The 15,371-nt window shown below is 34.0% G+C and overlaps 1 long non-coding RNA gene across 1 annotated transcript in view; it reads right to left on the bottom strand.

Annotated features, from left to right (window-relative positions):
- Nucleotides 1–3,597: 3,597 nt before the first annotated feature.
- LOC309620775 overlaps nucleotides 3,598–15,371 on the bottom strand; it is a 164,085-nt gene continuing 152,311 nt past the window's right edge. The window contains exon 4 of the long non-coding RNA XR_014239616.1: nucleotides 3,598–6,017. This is a non-coding gene — a long non-coding RNA (uncharacterized lncRNA). The remainder of the gene's footprint in view (nucleotides 6,018–15,371) is intronic.

Raw genomic sequence — 15,371 nt, 5'->3', positions numbered from 1 at the left:
CATTTTCCCCTCTATTGCTGATAGTTATACATTATTTTATTATTCTTTTGGTGGTTACTACAAGCATCCATGCCTTATCAAAGTAAATTTTCACTTCTTGGATAGTGCAGGGACCTTACAATACTTTATTTACCCTCCTCCCTCCTTTTTTGCTACTATTGTAGCAAGTTTAAATTTTAGATATTTAAAACTCCATATTATTGCAACTATTATTATTTTACCCAGTCAATAATCATTCATATTTACATACATATTTACCATTTTTGTTGCTCTTCATTCTTTCCTGCATCCTTGAGCTTCCATCTGGGATCATTTTCTTCCACCACAGAACAACATTCAGCTGGGAGTAACAAATTTGATGGTAACAAATTCTCAGTTCTGTTTGTCCAAAAAGTCTTAATTTCACTTTCATTTTTGAAGAATACTTTTATGGAAAATTGAATTCTAAGTTGTCAATTTTTTTTCAGCACTTTCAGTTCACCTTTTGAAAACAGAAATCCATTTTCTTCTGACTTTCATTGCTTTACAGTCTAGGTTTTCTTCTTCCAGATCTTGGTCTCATCTTTTTAATTTTCCACTGATTTTTAGTTCTCTAAAGACTTTAAATTTTTAAAAACATTGTCAAGCTTTTCTGTTTGTTTTCAGCCAAAAGTTTGACACAAAATACAAAGTCCACCATTATCGAAGGTATTCCCAGGAAGTTCATAACTGATTGGCCCAATATTTTTGCTGAAGGGGGTGGTGAGGCCATAAGCTGAGATTGAAGGTAAGGCTGGGGTTGGATAGGGAAACTTTTTTGGCAGTGGTGATATTTTGGTTTAGTTTCTGAGACGACAGCCGACCACAGATGATTAAATAAATGATATTGACAATCCAAGTGAACTTGATAGATAGCAGTGACAAGCAGGGATAGAGAGTGGTATAAAGTTACCTGAGCCTCAATTTCTTATTTTTTAAAATGAGTATGAAAATAGTTCCTGCCCTATCACACAGTCATTTTGAGCACCAAATGAGATGATGGTATGCATTTCAAAATAAATGATAAATGTGAAAGTAAACTATGAGGTGGTACAAATATTGGCTATTTATACACAGGCAGATATTTAAAAATTGAATAAAACATACTAAATTTGAAATAATCTTTTCTTATTCAAAAGAACAAAATGTATGATATTGTGTCTTCTAAGGTTTATGTTTAGGATGATGGACAACCTTTAAATTTTCATTCATAGAACTGGCATTTACTGACGCATTCCCATAGCACTGAGGGAAATATTCATGGAGGAAGGCTGTGAGTAGACAAGTAACTGATCATATCACACTTGAAGCAAATGAGAAAGAGGGTGGAGGGAAAGTGAGATGGAATGGAAGAAAGAAGGGAAGCAAAAAGACAGGCAGGTACTTTGTGAGTTCCAAATCTATACTTCCTTCTTTAAATCTGAAATATTGTAAAGCCTCTTCATGGTGACTGTAATTTAGCACAGCTATCTCACACAGACTAGCTACTGCTGGAAGCCTATTAGGGTCATTGGTCAAAGGGTTACTGCAGAAATGTCTGTCAAGAACACACAGCAAGCCTAGTGTATGGTTGTAAGCTCTTGGTTTTTATCTCCTGGATTTTGCCACTTGAATGGAACAAGAAGTCAGCCAAATAGTTCTAGGCTTCTCCTCCTGAGCAGAGGTGAACCATTTTAGCTGGACAATTTTGTAGCATAGTTCTTTGAATGGATAGAATCTGAAACTTCGTTTCTGAGGGTACAGGGCAGAGCCACTTTTTTGAGCTAAATGAAGATTTTCAGAATGCTTTGTAATGATACATTTTGGGAACACAAAACACTACTCTTAGATGATGCATGTTTACAATGAAAATATCTTGTAGCCATGCAGTATTTCAACATACAAACATGTATTTTGTGATTCTGTTCTGACTTTTCTTACACTTGGAAATGATTCCACTATTGATTTATTTTAAAACAGAAAGCCCATAGAGTAGTCTATTGGATTTTTAAATGTTAAAAAAAATTTCATAAATTTTCCATTGAATTAGATAACTACAGTCACTTCTTGGTTTTCTCCCTTTGTAGAGCATTAAAGCTGATTTTTCCTGTCATTTCATCATTCTGCATAGCTTTCTTCTACTGTTAGTCAGTTTCCTCATTAAGGCATATCGTTTTATACCCACATCTATTAATTAGAATGTAGTATATTATATTCCAAAGGTACAGTGAAATTTTATGTTTTTAATTTTTGTTTCGGATTGCTGATGCTAATAACCAAGAGTTGACATAGATGTCACAATTTCCTGAAACATGATAAATCTCAGAATTGATTATGGTATCATTGACTACTCACAGCATTGCAATATTTCAAAGACTATATTTTAAATGGTTGCCAAAAACAGAGGAAACTGTGATTGAAAAACCATAGCATATAATACAAATCTCAGATTGTACAAGAATTTATGGGCTATGACAATGAAAACATTTGGGTCGTCACAATCCTTAATCAAATCAATGATCATAATTATCCACACGCCAAGTGCACGAAAAGCATAGGGAGCCAGGCATCTTAGATGAAAGATGAGTGTGATGAGATGTTGGTAAAGATGATGCCAATGTGCCAGTACACTTCCCTGGGCATGAAATAATGGTCCTGGATAGGAAAATTATTGGTTATTCTATTTGTGGTTGGTAGAGGCCCACTTTTGTGGGTAGGTTTTTTAGCCATCTAAATGAAAGCAATATGACAAGAATATTTCAGGCAGTTGACACGGAGGGAAGCATACTGGCTTTGTACATTCCTTGCTGACACAAAAGCCATATCTATATAGTATTTATTGTTTGACCTCCAATGCTGTTTTCTTCTTTCACGTTACTTGTGTCCATGGAGTTAGAACTGCTAAAGATAAGGAGTGGAGCCAGAGAAAAGTATGCAGAAGAAAAAACATGCCTAATCCCAGAGACAGATTTACCGTGAAGCCAATGAAGCTTAAGTTGTAGGACCCCTCACTTGTACAGGCCCCTTCCAAGGCACTGAGAGTATTTTACATTTGTAATATTTATCAGATTTTAAAATTTATAATTTGTTGTGATTTTTCTCATTCCAAATTTCTATTTGTATTTTATTTTGCGTTTATTTTTAAAGAGGCACCCTCAAACTGTATAAGGTTCAGGCTCTTCAAAACCTGGTTCTTACCCTGCTAAGTGTGCCTCACCAATAGTCAGCTGGAAGAACTTGACTACATATCCTTCAAACTCCTAATATCCTCCCTCTGTCCCCAATACATCAGAATGTATAGTTTATAGTTCCCAAAATTTTTTTGATAAAAGTCAATAATATTTAATCCATTTCCATGTTAGGAATTAATTAATCATTAGACAGAATATGTGTACTAGTTAATGATTTTTTTACAAGGCCACTATGGGAAATATAAAATTGTGGGCCTGTGGAACTATATTAGATTCACATAGCTATATGTGACCTCAGTCATCATTCACCCAAACCCTGCAATTTACAGAGCAGAAAGTGAGGTTTACAAAGGAAATATGACTTGTTCAAGTTCATATCTAGGCCATTAGTGGTAAAGCAGGGATTTCAAAAAAAGCTATTTAACCCTTATACTAATTTCTACTGTTGTTCCAATTTATTTACTTCTTCGTTTATGAAATTTATTTCCTAACATGTTTTGGATTTGTATAGTTTGCATAATAAAGTTAAAATTCTATCTGATTCTACAACTGAGAGCCAAATTATTATTTAATATTCTAGATCATTACTTTGTGTACCTCACCATCAGCATATAATGTCATATTCTTTTTGCATGCAGTTTACAGTTTAATGACATCCTTGATCCAACTGAACAATAAGATAACAGCTTCCATTCCAAAGGCCTATTCCTTTTTTTTCAGGTAATTAGCTATTTCAAGCCAAACAATTCTGTATTAAAAATCTCTACTCTCTTTCTTTCATTAAATTGTTATGCTATGATAAGGTTTTCCATTCAACCATAATAATGATTTTGTTTTGTTTACATGGATAACAATAAAGTAAGACAATAGATAAAAATGATTCTGAAAATACAAGCATGACATTTGAAGTATCACTTCAAATGATAGCTTTAAAAAATTCATACTAAATCATTTCTTCTGTTGGAGCAAATCTGAAGTTATTTTGCCTTTGGTTTAAGGAGATTTAAGTCATAACTAATCACTTTTTAAAAGTACTGGAAACTCACTAAATACTATGACAGATGCAATCATATTGTAAGTGGGCCAAGATAATGCACTTAAAATATGCAAACTAACTTTACTAAGCTTCTTATTTCTGAACTTAAAAATTCCATATCTCAATTCATCATGCAAATCTTTACAATAAATTTGGGACATACGCATATAAGTAATATAAAATGCACATAAATTACCACTAAGATCCCAGTGGTTAAGTAGATAAGGGTTATGAACAGGCAATTCAGCTAAAAGGAAATAAAAATGGCTAATAAATATAATGGAAAGCATTTAACCTCATTAATTGTAAAAGAAACAAGATATGACTAGGATTATGATTATGACTATTTCTTACCTGGATAATTCTATTTGTTTAAATAGTAAAAGCATAATGAAATGGTTATGCATGTATGTTGCTGATAGAAGTGTAAACTGACACAATCCTTTAGAGAGGCAAATTTTCAATACATATTAGAAACTTAAAACTGTTCATAACCCTTGGACCAGTAATTGCATGCCTCAGCAACTAAGCGTGAAGAAGAGCTTTATGCACAAAGATGCACAATTATGTATGTCAAAGCAGTATATGTAATAGTAACATAGCAAGAAATATAAGTAATTTTAATGCCAGCAATGAAAAAGATATCAAGTAAATTATGATATGCTCATATGATCAAGTTTTATATGTGTATATGTCAAATTATATAAGTAAAATATGAGTAGAAGAAACACTGGAAGAAAATATACATATATTATTAATGGTTAAAACAATTAAATGTTTTTCTATTTTTTTATATTTTATAATAATGAACAGGTACTTTCAAGTTAGAAAAATTAATTTAAATAATAAAGAAATGGAGAAAGTAGGAGAAACATATAGCATATAAGAAAAATGCCCAAGCAATTAAAACCATACTAAAACAAAAGTGAGGTTTGATTTTACACTTCTAGGAAGGGTAAGGAAAAGAGATAAAATCCAATACTGTGAAAATACAGGGTTTAATTTGGTAGAATTCTTCTGGTAGGTAATTTCATATTATGATTAATCCTAAAACAACTGTATATTCTGTTACCATAATCAGAATCATAGAAATATATTCAAATAAATTATTTGAATGGTTAAAAATACATTATACTTAAAAAGATCATTATGTCAGTTTTACTTTTAACACCTGGAAACTGGTGGCAATCTAAATAATCCAACTATAATTGAATGATTAAATAAGTCATGGTATATAAATTCAATGGTATATAATGCAGTCACTTAAAATTAATATAATGACTATATGGAAAAGCAAGATGTGATCACATCATCTTATATACTGTATACAGTTGACCCTTGAACATGGGTTTGAACTGCACAGGTCCACTTATATGCAAATGTTTTTGTGTAAATAAGTACTACACTATCCATGGTTGGTTGAATCTGTGAATGTGGAATTGAACATATAGAGGACAGACTGTAAAGCTATATGTGGGTTTTCTACTGTGTGGAGGGTTGGTACCCCAATTCTGGTGTTGTTCAAGCGTCAACTGTACATTGAGAAACATTGGAAGGAAACCAAAAAACCGATAAATGATTTCTGTGTTAAATCAGAGAGGATTTGATTGATATTTACAAATCTTTACTAAATGCTTTCTATTAAAGATAAATCTTTTTAAAAAATTGCTTACCACTTGCACATTAGGTGACTTCTCTTCAGAGGTAATAAATTCTGGAATTTGTGTTTCTGGTTCTGTAAGATCAGGTGGCAGAGCAATTATGTAATGACAGATTTTAGTCACACCCTTGCACTAGAAAAGAAGAAACAAAGAAAAAAAATGTATGAAACTCATATCAGCATCATTATCTCAGTTCTAATGTGTAATTGCCATAATCCTCAGTTTTCAAAAAATGAATATACATATATATATATATATATATATATATATATATATATATATATATATTCCTATTTATATTCAGGGGGAGATACTACATGACTCACCAACAAGTTGAAAAATATATTTATATGTTTCCAGAGTGAGTCAACTGTGCATTATCAAAGCATAAAACTGGACTTAATCTTTTAGGTCCTCTCAATTGTGTTATAGGCAAAGTGCAGATGAGTGAGAAGTAAAAACAGATTTTAAATGTTAATTTATTTTTGAAAAAAAATATATATATATATTCATGGAAATTTTAGAAAAAGCAGAGGAGCCTAAGAAGATATTAACTATCACCCGGAATCCCACCCACATAGAAACAGGATAAATATTAAATTTACTTATCCTGATCTCCATAAATATCTATTTACTATGGATTTATTTCAAATGCACATTTGGCAGGGATTTTTTATATTTCTGTATATACGTTTTCAGAGACCATATTGTCATTTCCTTTAAATATGGCAAACTCTCTAAAGAAAATTTGAACTGTGTAAATTTTAATATTTTGATATGTTAAGAAAGCTACAATAGGCTTAAAATGAAGTCACTCGTGCTAGGCCCACAACACCAAACTGAGAATTAATACCTAACTTAATTATGGTTTTAATCTCTCCCAGGAGTGGAATGTTAAACCAGTTAATCTAGAGTTACTTGGTCAGCACTAGTGAGGTAATCTGCCTTATAGAACCCTGCCATCCTCCAAAGGAAGAATATCTTGCCTGAAACAATCCACTCTTTGCTAGTAGCTTCCGTGTCCCACCCCCTTCTGTCTATAAATGTCTTTCATTTTGTACAGTTCTTTGGTGCTCTTTTCTATTAGCTAGATGGGATACTGTCCTATTCATGAATCATTGAATAAAGCCAATATAATCTTTCAAATTTACTCAGTTGAATTTTGTTTTTTAACAGATTTCGTGACAGTATCAGAATCTGAAGGAGACTTCCAAGAACTTTGGGAACAAGAGAAACACAGTCATGGTACCCAAAAGCCCTTTGAGTTCTCTGTCTTTCTCACCATTTCCAAGGACCATGGGTAATTTCCTCTCGGTCTGAGCTTTGCTCTCTTTGTTTAGAGCTTCCGATATAATTGCCTTTCCAGTTCAGGGGTTAGCAAGTCAACTTGTAGCTTGTAGACAGTTCCACCCAGAGTCTGAGTCCGTAGCCCTAGGTTTAGGCCATAGTTCCCATTTGTTTAGAATCCCTACTCATATTCCACGTTGGGAACTGCTGGTGGTTACTAGCCGAAGTCGGAATGGGTATGGCTTAAGCTGGACCAGGTCCAGTGTGAGGCATTGGGTGAATAAAATTTTGTTTTAAAGCTGAACAAGCAGTTTATTCCAGTCCACATTCCCCATTTGTTGTGGTCTGCTGGTTCAGTCCCTTCCCCAGTCCCCAGTTCTACCTTAGGAATTATTGGTAGTTCACAGAAGGCCTTCTATTGGCCAGTCCACAGTAACATCTCTTTGGTTACTGCCAGTATGTTAATATGCACATGCTTATTTGTCCTGTTTTGTGTAGGTAAAGGCTATTGCTAATGGGAATCTCAGAAGCTAAAAGCCACAACATTGGCGGGCATAGATTGAGTACTTAAGAGCTGTTAGAGAGTACAGCACCTAACTCTAAGAATCCCTTGTTAGAATAAGTTGGTCATGGAATAGGTTACAGTGACACTAGGTCACCCACCAACCTCGAGAAAATTTCCATGCAACTAGGTACATTGTAAAACATCACACCATCCTAACCCAGCAGCATATCCCTCTTAGTCATTGCTTTGGCTCTAAGAGACCCAAAGGCTTAGCCAAAAAAGGGATCCTTAAATTCCAGAGTTCAGCACGCCACTTTTCAGCACACCTGATTCTTTTATATTTAAAAACTGTGATCTTGGAAGCTATAAGAATTTATGAAAATGGCAAAATCTTACTAAGTTTGATTTGTGTCCTGAGAACTTGGTCTTGTAACTGCCAAGTTGGGTGCTCCAAATTATGGCCAGACACAAATGTGGGTTACACCCTGTTTGCAGTTAGATATGGCTGGACAGGAATGTGCACTGAAATACACTCACAGCTAGGGTCCTACCAAACTTCTGCCAGTCCTCAAGAGGATTACAACGGCCATTATGAGGAACATTGCAATTAGATAAGATCATTTAAGAAGTGCACTTGAAAGCAAGGGCTCCAAAATGAAACAAACAGAATGGCATATTTATTTTAATAAGTATTCCAAAAGGCTTCAAAATTCCAGAATGGTTTCATTGAAAGAATCATTTGAAAAATCTAATAAAAACTTAAAGACAAAAGAAGTACCTAAAAAAAAAAATTGACTGACATAACACTACTACTCCTTATCATCCTTTACTTGAGTACTCATTCTAGTAATCCTCTGCCTGAATTATCTTTCCACTATGAAGAGATTACATGACCATAAGCAAAAGTCCACCAAGTTAGTAACCTTACAGAAACCTCCATATCTACCTTTGAAGGAGGGCCCCCATATTATGGGACTCAGGGATTTTCTGGTAAACTGCTACAATATTAACTTAATCAGCTAGGGGGAACTGAAATTAAAATTAATGGAAAATTTTGCCAAATTCTGGTATATAATGGAACCACACTGTCTGCTATAAACCTCACTCAGAGCCTGCAGATGGAATCCTGGGAAAACTGGCAAAAGCTGGCTAAGTGTGAGAATTCTTACCAGATTCAGCTATCCCAGATCTCTTTTAGTACCCAGTAGAGAGAGGAAAATAATATATAATTTGCACCCACTTTGGGAACACCTCTTGAGTCCAAGGGGTTGTTCAATACTGCCAGGAGTATTTACTGTTTGTCCTGGCTGAAACCTGACAAGATATTTGAAAGGATTTTTTTTTAAGTAGCTCTGTGGGCAGAAGTTGGCCAGATTGGAAGTTGATATTCAAAGCCTTATAGGATTTATTTTTAGGCTTTCTCTCTCAAGCTAAAATAAAACTATGCATCTAGAGGGAAAGAAAAATCTTCTGAAGCCTTTGTGAAAGGATTTACTAAAACATTCTAAAGACAAACAGCTTTATGTCCAGAGCATAGAAATCTTTTGATTTCCATCTTAGTTGTAAATCGTCCTACTGTTGTAAAAAAAGCAAATTGAAGAGATGTGGTGGGATGAATGGACCAGACCCTTGATAACATTTAGGCTGCAAATCAACTCTTTGAGGAATTAAAAGCAAATGCCCTTATCTTATAAATCTTTACAAAACCAGAAATGCTGCTCTAGAAACAATTCAAAATCCACCTATCTTTACCATCCTCGATTCTTAATACTAAAAGAGGGGAGGATTTTTAAAAATATAAACTGCTAGAGAAGTTCCCTTGCCTCAAATCTAGTCCACAGCTTCCATAAGATTACTTGTCAAGGTTACATACAAATCTTAAGTGTCTTCTCACAGATAATAGTTTAAAAAAAAGCTTTAGCCATTTGAGCAGATACCCCTATCATTGCTGAAAACATTAAAATAAAAGCTATAAGATCTTCACTTGTGTTTGTTTGTTTTTGTGTGTCTGCATATGCATGTTGTAAATGTGCAGTATTTTTCTGCCTCTAGATGGTATTGCCAAAGTAATTTATAAGAGAGCTCTGTTTAAATTGGCTCAAAGAAAATTAAGAGCTTATATGAATTAAGTAGTCCTAAAATTCTCGGAAATATAATAGAAAGTAACCCAAGTGCTTTTCGAGTTCATGTGGCCTGGGAAAATATTCAGTATTAAAAGTAGCTTAGGTTTGTTAATGTAATTAAAATAGACATGTCTTTAGAGTTGTCAACATTAAAAATAATTCATACATACAACTTTTATTCTTCCTAGGTTTATTAGTCAAATAAGTTCATGTTATCTACGTTATAAAATTTGTCAGTGAAAAAAAAATTCTTAGGATGACTTTGTCTAATGTCTCACAAAGAATAAAGCCAATAAAATCTTTACAATTTACTCTGTTGAATTTTATCTTTTAACAGATAAAATTAGAAATTAACATAGAATTTGATTCTAAAATGTCAGTAAGAGTTAAGAAAGGAAATGAAAACTTTAAGTAAAAAAAAAAAAAATTAAAATAAGAGCTGATAAGCCACCTACTTACCTATCAGAATCCCCATCATTTAGCACAATTCTAAGTATATAGTAGAGCTACATAGATATTTATTGCTGATGAGTATGGGGACATAAACTAAATTCTCAAACTTTTCCAAAGAATATGTAAAATGATTAAGTCTAACTTTGTTTTGAGGTCAAAGGGTCATGGAAAAATACAGTGATTTAAATGGTTAAAGAGCAAAATCTCTTACAATCTTAATGACTTGAGAAGACCTATAGATAAAAATCCATATCCATGCTGGTACCAAATGTGTATTTTATTCCTGGTAAATATTTCAATTTGATATGTACCTTTAAAGTGTAAAGTTATAAATGTGGCATAAGTTATACACATTTGCCTAGGTTGATTTTTTAAAGCTGAATCAGAGAATATATAGGTTGGATATTACCTTAAACAACATCTATAGTCCAGTCCCTTCATTTTGAGATGGGGAAACTGAGGCTGTTATAACATAAGAGTTGAGGTCCAAGGGGCAAGGACTATGTCTTTATGCTCTTTGTATCTCTTTCACCTAAATCTTGTGTCTGGAACATAGTAGATGTTCATTAAATTTTTTCTAAATCAATTAAATTTATTCCCAACCAGAACTTCATGCTTCAGCCAGCCAGTTTCTTAATTGTTATACCAATGCACCATGCTCATTCTTGTTTCCATATTTTTCCTTTTGATTGTAGTGTCCCTACCTTTGCCTCTGTCTAACTAAATTGTTTCCAGTTTTTAGAACTCAACTGCATTCCAATTTTAATTTCATCTGTGAAATCTTATAGGTAATTTTAGCCTTCTTTACACACTATGACTATCTTCCCACTCAAATTATTTTGCAGAGCAATGTACCATCTAAATCCTTAACTTGGACCACATGGGTGAGGAGAGAAAATTGGAGGAAAAGAACAAAGCAGAACTTTCATGATTGTATTAAGAATGAGGCAAGGAACAGTAGTGAGATAGTGTTAAGTTGCTTCATCATTTTATAAACCTATGTTTGGGCAGTGTTGGTAGATAAAACAAAACACAGCCTCATCTGATTCATTTCTTTGGATGTCTTATTTTCCCAATTAGGCTATCAGGCCTTCTTTTCTAAATTAAGTTATAAACTCTCTAAGGGTATAGGAACATTTTTTGCAATTTGCAAATCCCTCTAACAGTGTATACAGAATAACTTTAATAAACATCAGGCAGGCCCAGAAAGCATAAAGACAACTGACAGTACTAATTAAGTAGGAGCTTTCCTGGCTCCTTTTCCTTCCCAGCTCTAGCCCCTCACTCTCCTACCTCCACTTTGATTCTGGAGAGATCAGAAACCAGTTAGCAAACTGAGATGTGAGGAGTGGGGAAAGAAAGAAGAAACAAATCTCCCTTACCAAACTGCAAGTTGTCGCTTCCAGAGGCCTTAGCTATTAGAGGGGATTAAGTGCAACACTGAATGAAGTTGAAGCTCTGACTTCTACATAGAATTAGACATTCTAAGTAATTTCAAGGATTTATACCAGTTAAGAGAGGGCAGAAAAGTCTTGGAAGTACCCAATTTTTCATCTTATTGAAGGTTAAAGAAATAGTAGGAAATAAAAATGTTTTAATGATATTCCACAAATCGTGTTTGTACAGCATCCTAATTACAGCTAGTAATTACAGCTAGAATTATTGTAGGACTATGTTTATTTGCCTCTAAGAAAAATGACTACGTGGTGGCTGGGCTTGGGGAATGGGATAAATTCATCCTGAAAAAATATGGCATGGGTATTGCTGCTATTGTTAGAATAAATGTTAAAACATATTTCCTCACTTACCTTCTGGTGAATTTTGTGGGTTTTTTTGTTTGTTTAAATATTATTCAGAAACTTTATTTATTGCTTAGAAGAGTATTTAGTATAATGCAAAGATAATGAATTATAAAGACAGTGAAAGTGTTGTGTACAAAAGTGGAGGTTTGGTAAAATGTTATATCTATGTGTATTATTTTGTGTGTGTGTGTGTATATATATATATATATATATATATATATATATATATATATCTGGTGTATATATTTACATTTATATCTATACCAAGATTTGCTCTTGCAGCTTTTCCTTTTATCTTCCTTCTTTTATATTTATTAAAATATTTATAATTATCTGTCATTTTTTGAAAGGTTAATTATGTGAAACAGTTATATGAAACTTATCACCATGTTTATTTTAAGGAGTGTGTTGAGGATACATTTTTATTACATCATGAAGTATCCTCTTCACTAAGAATCATGAAAAAAAATCTCCAACTCCAGGCAATTCAAGAATTTTTCATCTGGGGCTATGAATCAAGTAACTGATGGTCTCCACTTTGGCAACTAAGAAGCTGAGAATCAAAATTTGGGCTTTCTTCTGCTGTGTGTGCAGGATTTTGTGGCACATGTTTTATGTTCTAACTTCCTTCTGGTGAGTTTTGAAATGGTGTACTTTTATCTCACTCTCACCCTTCTTCTCCCCCTGCTTCAACACTCTTTTTGCCAACATAAGGGTTACTGTACATTTTGCAACTCGCTAGAGAACAATGACCTAGAGATAAGTAAAAATAATCAAGGCATGAGCCGTCTCCATCACTCTTTCCATCTTACTGGAAACACTAGCCTCCATTCTTAGTTTACCATGACAATGCAAGATAGCATTATGAACACTGGCTAATTGCAAATAAAGCCACAAACATACATAAATACTTAATATGTTTCTTGTCCTGCATAAAAGTGTATTAAAACTAGTTTCAAGTTTACAGCGTACTAATTTTAATTAATGTCTTTTTCTCCCCACAGCTCTATTTTCTTCTTGGTAAATAAAGAAGAAAAAACCTTTAATTGAAAATCAATGGCTTACTGTAAAGGGTAATAAAAAGTAACACAGTAAAGAATCGAAGTGATAAGTAGCATGATCCCTTAAAAGTCCCATAGACAGTAGTCAGGTTGACCTCTAAAGATACATCAGAGGGGGAGAGTATAGAAAGCTGTTCTGCCTAGGACAATCTTTATTAGAACTCTGTCAGATTGGTTTTCTCTCAATGGTAGCACTTTTTGGATAACAATAAGGAACAAAACAATGGACTCTTTTTCCTGGTATTTGTCATGGCTAAATGGTCCTCTCTTTGTCCTGAAACACTAAACTAAACAGATTGAGCCATGCTCCAGATAAATCAATTATAATAACACAAATACTAGTCAGAATGTGGTCTGTATTTTCTTTAATGTTTTTTAGTCAAGACATAATTTATGCTATTAAATTAGTTCAGTAATCACCAACATTTGTTTTACAGTATGGCCTTTGTTGTGCTCCTGATAGCAATGTGGGTAATGGGATTAGAAAAGCACTAAGGCTGGCTTTGATATGCCATTCTCATCTCCCTTTAATTTAATCGGGAGATGAGATACAGGAATGAATGGACAGAGTTCATTTACTCAATACTGAGCTGAACTGAAATTTCAAATTTATACCTTTCCACTATCTCACTCAGGTCAGTGAAAGGAAGTTGGAAACTAATTGATGATTTTGGATACTCTGTAAGGAAGAAAAACAGTCAATAAAAAACTTTGATCCAACTTACTCTGGATCTTCTATTATTTATTATTTAGAAAATGTCACTTTTCCTTCTTACTTGAGAAGCTGACAACTGCTAACAAGATAATCATTCTACATATATTATTTGGATGAACAATGATAAAAATTAGTTTGCCTCTCTACAATGGCTTATGCCAATGAGACAGCTATGATGGTAGACCTGGATTTACCTAGAACACAATCTAACAGCTCCCTTCAGCAACTCACAGAGTTTTCTTTATATCCATTAATCTAACCATTTCAAAAGTTCATCTTCTATTGTTAACAAAATAAATACTTTCATTGAGAGTGACCCCCTCCTACTTGCCCCACTAGCTTCTTAGATTATAGAACATGTGAATTTTAAGCACAAGCAGATTGCAGATCTCAAGCAAGACCATTTTAGAACCTGGGCTGAGTTCCAAAATTTATGTTCTGAGTGGTCCTCTTTTTTTTTTTTAATATTTATTTATTTATTTATTTATGGCTGTGTTGGGTCTTCGCCTCTGTGTGAGGGCTCTCTCCAGCTGCGGCAAGTGGGGGCCACTCTTCATCGCGGTGCGCGGGCCTCTCATTATCGCGGCCTCTCTTGTTGCGGAGCACAGGCTCCAGACGCGCAGGCTAAGTAATTGTGGCTCATGGGCCTAGTTGCTCCGCGGCATGTGGGATCCTCCCAGACCAGGGCTCGAACCCGTGTCTCCTGAATTGGCAGGCAGATTCTCAACCAATGCGCCACCAGGGAAGCCCCCTGAGTGGTCCTCTTGTATTAATCTACTTCTCTGTGACAACTTTCTTATTTCTTAAGCAGGGATGGCAGGATGTAAATGTTGTTTACTAAAGGGAACTGAAATTTGTTTCAGAAGTCATAGATTTGAGGGTCAGTTTGCCCCTTTTAAAAGTTGCAATCTTAGTAAAATCACTCAATCTCTATGACCTTTATTATTAGATGAGGATAATAATATTGACCTGGGTTGTTGTCATGATTAAATGAGACTATATTTATATATGAACTGCACTTTGTAAATCACAATCTAGAATATATACCTAAGGTAGTAAAAGATTAGTAATAAAATTTATCTCATATCATCTATGTTTTAAAGCAAGCCTATTATTTACTTTGCAAGGAGAAAGTATAAAAATAAATGTTTAATACGGGGAGGGGGAAGGGTAAGCTGGGACAAAGTGAGAGAGTGGCATGGACATATATACACTACCAAACGTAAGATAGATAGCTAGTGGGAAGCAGCCGCATAGCACAGGGAGATCAGCTCCGTGGTTTGTGACCACCTAGAGGGGTGGGATAGGGAGGGGTGTGAGGGAGGGAGATGCAAGAGGGAAGAGATATGGGAACATATGTATATGTATAACTGATTCACTTTGTTATAAAGCAGAAACTAACACACCATTGTAAAGCAATTGTACTCCAATAAAGATGTTAAAAAATTTTAAAAATAAATAAAATAAATAAAAATAAAATAAAATAATAACACATTAAAATAATAATAATAAATAAATAAATGTTTAAAGGTATATGAAA

Source organism: Balaenoptera borealis (genome assembly GCF_965194805.1).
Source record: "Balaenoptera borealis genome assembly, chromosome: X".
Classification (NCBI taxonomy): domain Eukaryota; kingdom Metazoa; phylum Chordata; class Mammalia; order Artiodactyla; family Balaenopteridae; genus Balaenoptera; species Balaenoptera borealis.
The sequence above is the reverse complement of the archived record's forward strand: the minus strand, read 5'-3'. Positions and strand labels throughout refer to the sequence as shown.